Source organism: Sinocyclocheilus anshuiensis, unplaced genomic scaffold (genome assembly GCF_001515605.1).
Source record: "Sinocyclocheilus anshuiensis isolate Anshui unplaced genomic scaffold, SAMN03320099.WGS_v1.1 scaffold5, whole genome shotgun sequence".
NCBI lineage: Eukaryota > Metazoa > Chordata > Actinopteri > Cypriniformes > Cyprinidae > Sinocyclocheilus > Sinocyclocheilus anshuiensis.
Genome location: NW_015536464.1, coordinates 489,388 through 494,968, shown reverse-complemented (window position 1 = coordinate 494,968; position 5,581 = coordinate 489,388). Strand labels below are relative to the sequence as shown.

Here is a 5,581-nt window from a genome sequence, read left to right as displayed (position 1 = left end):
ATGGCAATTAAATCACCGACTACCCCCTGTAAATGGTGAAAATCACTTACGTGATTATATTTATTTGTCCAATTACATTTGACCCCCTGAAAATGGGGGTACTGTGTATAAAAATGGTTGTAATTCCTAAGCATTTTATGTTTTAATATATTTTTTGTTCAACCCCTTGAACCCCTACACTTCAATTTAATCTTGATTGTTTTATTTTTAGTTCTAGTCTGGCGGCATACAGAGCCGAATTTATGAAAATTGTGCCAGTGTCCAAATATATATGGACCTAACTGTATGTGTATATATATATATATATATATCGGCATCGACATCCTTCCGTCTTCAGGAGACGATGGTGTGGCTTCCAATTTGATGAAATTCCATCTATCTGCACCTTCACAAGCCCAATTCCTGAATGGCAATCTCTGCTGCATTTTCTGCAGATGAACGATGATGATGCCAGCTGAGGCTGCAGTTGCTTTTCCTTCCTCTTGGCTCTCTTTGCGGCAAGGTTTTTATTCCTGGTTTCCTCAGCTTTCTGTACGCCCTGTCTAACAACGAAATGCCAGTTGCACAGTCGTGGACGTCCAATTAGTCGTGAGTCCTCTGCCAGTTCGCCATACAATAGGTCCCTGGGTATGTGGCCAGGGCCCATTCTCCTGACGTGGCCGAGCCAACGAAGTCACGTCTTACTAAGTATGGCAGACATGCTTCATATGCCGGCGCATTCCAGAACCTCTGTGTTAGGCACTTGTGTGCCACCTTGGCGATCCTGCCATTTATCTCCACATCGATGGAAAGAGAGCTGGAGATGGTAGACCCGAGGTAGGTGAAGTTCTCAACAACTTTTAGGTTGTACCCATCAATGGCGATGGTTGGAGGGGAGTCTTTTTCCTGGGCCATGATGTCGGTTTTCTTAAGGCTGATAGTCAGTCCAAACTCCTTGCAGGCGTAGGAGAAGCGACTGACAAGCTGCTGCAGGCCATCTTCGGTATGGGATGTCAAAGCTGCGTCATTGGCAAAGAGCATCTCGCGGATGAGTACCTCTGTGACTTTAGTCTTGGCACGGAGACGAGCGATGTTGAATAGCTTGCCGTCAGCCCTGGTGTGGATATAAACTCTCTCGCTGCAGTCCTTAAAGGCGTACTGGAGGAGCATGGAGAAGAAGATGCCGAAGAGCGTCGGCGCGAGGACACAACCTTGTTTGACTCCGCTACTGATGAGGAAGGACTCAGATGTTGCGCCATTGAAACAAACCGTGCTGCGCATGTTATCATGAAACGGTGATGACAGCCAGCAGTTGTGGGGGGCAGCCGATCTTCTGCAGAAGCCTGAATAGACCGCTTCTGCTAACCCGATCGAATGCTTTCGTAAAGTCAATTAAAGCAACGTAGAGTGGCATCTGCTGCTCTCGACACCTCTCCTGCAGCTGGCGTAGTGAGAAGATCATGTCTACAGTTGACCGGCCGGATCTGAAGCCACACTGGGACTCTGGGTAGATGCGGGAGGCTAGAATATGCAGGCGCACCAGGGTAACACGGGTGAATGCCTTGCCAACAATATTGAGGAGGGAGATGCCCTGGTAGTTGTTGCAATCGCTGCAATCTCCTTTGTTCTTGTACACAGTGACGATAGCATCACACATATCCTGGGGGATATGGGCCCTGACCCCAGCATAGGCAAAGGGGTTTGTGCAGGGGCTGAAGCAGCACCGCTTTGCCATTTTTCAAGGCTTCTGGTGGGATGCCGTCACTCCCGGGGGCCTTCCCACAAGCGAGGCAGTCAATGGCTTTACTGAGCTCTTCCAGGGTAGGTGGAGTGTCCAGCTCTTCCATGACTGGCAGATCTGGGATGGCGTCCAAGGCGGTATCAGTGACAATGTTGCATACAGTTTGTGCCCAACCCAGCGCTGCAACTGCTTCTCTTGATCTGTGATGACTTCGCCTGTCCTGGACTTGAGTGGAGCAATCTTGGTGGTTTTGGGGCCTATCGCCTTCTTTATGCCTTCATACATGCCCCTTGCATCTCCAGTATCAGCAGCTGTCTGTATGTTGCTGCAGAGGTTTAGCCAATATGTGTTGGCTAAGTGGCGGGCGGTTTGCTGGGCATTTCTCCTGAGTGCTTCCAGTGTACTAGGGCAGGGCGACACCTTGTAAGCCAGAAGGGCCTTCCTCTTCGCCTCAGTCACGGGCTCCATTTCCTGGCCTCGTACTAATCGGCACTCTTACTCTCCTTCTTCCCGTAGGCTGTGATGGCTATTTTGTACAGTGTCTCGGAGATGGGACCACTTGGAGTCAATGGCGTCATCAATAGATGACTCCTTGGTGAGAGCCTCCTGTAAGTTCCTAACTAACTGCTGTGTCTTCTCTGGGTTACTTGCACAGCAAGTGTTGATACGTGGGCGGCCGTTTTTCTTGGAGTGATACAGCTTCTTCAGTGCAACTCGCACCTTGCTGGCCACAAGCGAATGGTCCGTTTCGCAGTCGGCACTGTTGTAACTGCAGGTGAGGAGGATACTACCAAGTTCCGCATGACTGGTGATGACGAGGTCTAGCTGGTGCCAGTGGCTGGACTGCGGGAGCCTCCAAGACACCTGATGGATCTCCTTGCATTTGAAGAAAGTGTTTGTCACGCAGAGGCCACACATCTCCAGCATACACTGACAGTTCTCATTGATCTTACCCCTACCATGAAGACCTAGGCAGGTAGGCCAGGATTCATGGTCGGCTCCCACTCTAGCATTGAAGTCACTGAGCAGGTAAAGCCCTTCAGTGCTGGGGATTCTGGATATTGTTTCATCCAGTGCCTCGTAGAACTGGTCTTTCTCCTCTGATGTGGAGCAGAGAGTTGAAGCATACACGCTGATGATATTTGCTGGGCCAGAGGATGTTGGCAGGTGGAGTGCAAGTATCCTCTCCGTGCCTGATGATGGAGGTTCAATGAAGGCGACGAGTGTGTTCTTGACAGCGAAGCCGACACCATGCTGCCTTGGTTCGTCTGAAGACTTCCCTTGCCAAAAGAAGGTGTAGCTTGCTTCCCTGATGTGACCACTGTTGGCCAGTCAGGTCTCCTGTAGACAGGCAATGTCAACATTCAGTCAAGAGAGTTTCCTGTCGATGACGGCAGTCTTACATGCATCGTCAACCTGCTGCAGGTCAGCAGTAAAACCAGGGCACAAGGTCCTGACATTCCAGCTTGCAAAACAAAGAGCTGGGGTCTTCTTTCTTAGAGTATTTTTGCCTGGTGCAGAAGATGTGGCCCGCTTGTTGAGATAGCTCTCGAAGCTCCACGCACCCAGTGAAGCAGGCAGGCCATGGCGGGACAGCACCTTACTGGATGGGGGCTGCCCAGCTTGGGCAGGCGGTAGCTGTCCAATGAGATGCAATGATGTCTTCCACCGTCGGAAGTGGCCCATGGCACTCATTTCCTACGATAATCAGATAAGTTTATCACCGGTAACTGCCACTTCCCGTGTTGTGTCGACACCTTGCGGTGTCGCTGGATTGTCCTCTCCAGTGGAGCCACAAGGTCTGGGCAGGGTAATATGGACAATCAGCTGTTGCCCATGCAGCAGACTCCCCCTCTCCACGCAGCTGGTGTATCGAAGGGAAGGACAGAAGTCGATACAGCTAGGCACCAGGAGCATCTCAGGAGTTGCCAGAATGACATCGAATACAATGTCAGACTGCCTTGGGGACTCCGTCTCCGGATTTGATATCGGGGTTTACTCCCCTAGCCTTTCCCATGGATGGGTAAAGCCGCAAGGCAGCGGAGGTTTGAAATCAGAGTTTACCTTCTCCTAAATGATCGGCCATCCAAGGCTAAAGAGTCCCATCTGCCCGAAGCAACTGGTTAAGGTGCCAGTTACCTGCCTTCCCCCTTTCTCTTGTTAGTAGAAAAATGTGGTCCGCCGGGCTTAGAAGCCAAGCCATATAATATATATATAAACTACATCTAATGTATATTAGTGCTAATAATGTCTGATTTCACCAGGTGTATTGAGTGTAGATTTATGTGGGAAAAAAGTAATTTAAAGCAGTTTAACATAAGGCAGCAACATTGCAAAAACCTATATATAACTACATCTAATGTATATTAGTGCTAATGATGTCTGATTTCACCAGCATAGATTACATTTAAATACCATTTTTATTGGATATATCTGTTTTTCATATTTTCAGTGAATGCAATCACTGATATTATAAATTGTATAAATGCATAAGTTACAAAATAGACATATATTATAATATACAAAAATACTAACAAAATAGTTACAAGAATAGAATGATATAATTGATACATTTTAAAATATTCAAAATGTACAGTATCAAATTTTTTTTTAAAACTTGCTACGTGTACTGCATTAAGATAACTGAGACTTGTTAAAGCACTTTCGTATCATTGCTCTTTTGTTGAATTTTATTGTTTCTATTGTCCTCATTTGTAAGTCGCTTTGGATAGAAGCGTCTGCTAAATGTCTAAATGTAAATGTATAAGTATCATAACGCTATTATTTTTTTCTGATACTCTAAAATTGTGTCCAACACAATTATGTATTTTCAGCAAAGCAGGATTATGAATATTTCTATGCTGGTGACACCATTGCCTTGTACATGTGGGACATGGACCATAATTTCAGCAATTATGCACAAACATATTCACAGGTAATTGTACTTTTACTGTCACTAACACTAAGAACATGAGTACATCATGATTATTGGTATGTTTTCACTGCAAAGCAACACACACATACATACACACACACACACACACACAAAACCTGCGAATACTGCTGCAATTTTTGAGAAAAAAATGCAGCAAGTATAGGACTGCTATCAAGTATAGTCTAACACTGCAGGGTTTTAAGAAAGAGAGATTAAATAAAATGCAATTTGCATTTTCAGAGACACCATCACCCAGCTCTTCAGTATCTTACACATTCATGTTGGATCTGACACAATTTATACATTCCTATTTTCTTCATCTTCAGTTTGACATCTAAGAAGATGTGTGTAAATCCTCTGCTGCACATTTCTGAACACCTGCTCAGTGGTAATTGGTGCTGCGGTCATCATCATGAATGAGGACACCAGCAGCAGGTCAAGGTACCTCAGAGAGGTCATGTTATTGGCGCTGCAGGGGAAACATTTCATCTCTACTTCATGTGAACGCTGATGTCTGACAGAGTCTCATTCATCTCCACAGGTGTCTGGTGTGGGAGGTGTTTAACTGACAGCTGCCAGCAGTTCTAGAATAACCACGGCTTAATGTAGAATGATACAAAGAGTATTCTTTTCTTCAAGAATCAAAGGCATGTAGAAAACCTTCAAAGCTGAAATCCTTTTACAGAAATGGCCCAATATTACTCAAGACATTAATCACGCTCTTCAGATCATTCTGAAGAGTGTGAACATTCATGAATAGAGATCCATTACAAACATTCATGAATAGACATGCACACAAAACACTATGACCTAAAGAAAGAAACATGATCCAATCAGTGTACACAAACTCACTCATTAAGAGTGATATATATGTGTGTGTGTGTGTGTGTGTGTGTGTGTGTGCGTGTGTGTGTGTGTGGGGGGGC

At 45.9% G+C, this 5,581-nt stretch overlaps 1 pseudogene; it reads right to left on the bottom strand.

The window, feature by feature from the left end:
• Positions 1-582: 582 nt before the first annotated feature.
• Positions 583-1,714, bottom strand: LOC107687714 (RNA-directed DNA polymerase from mobile element jockey-like; annotated as a pseudogene).
• Positions 1,715-5,581: the final 3,867 nt, after the last annotated feature.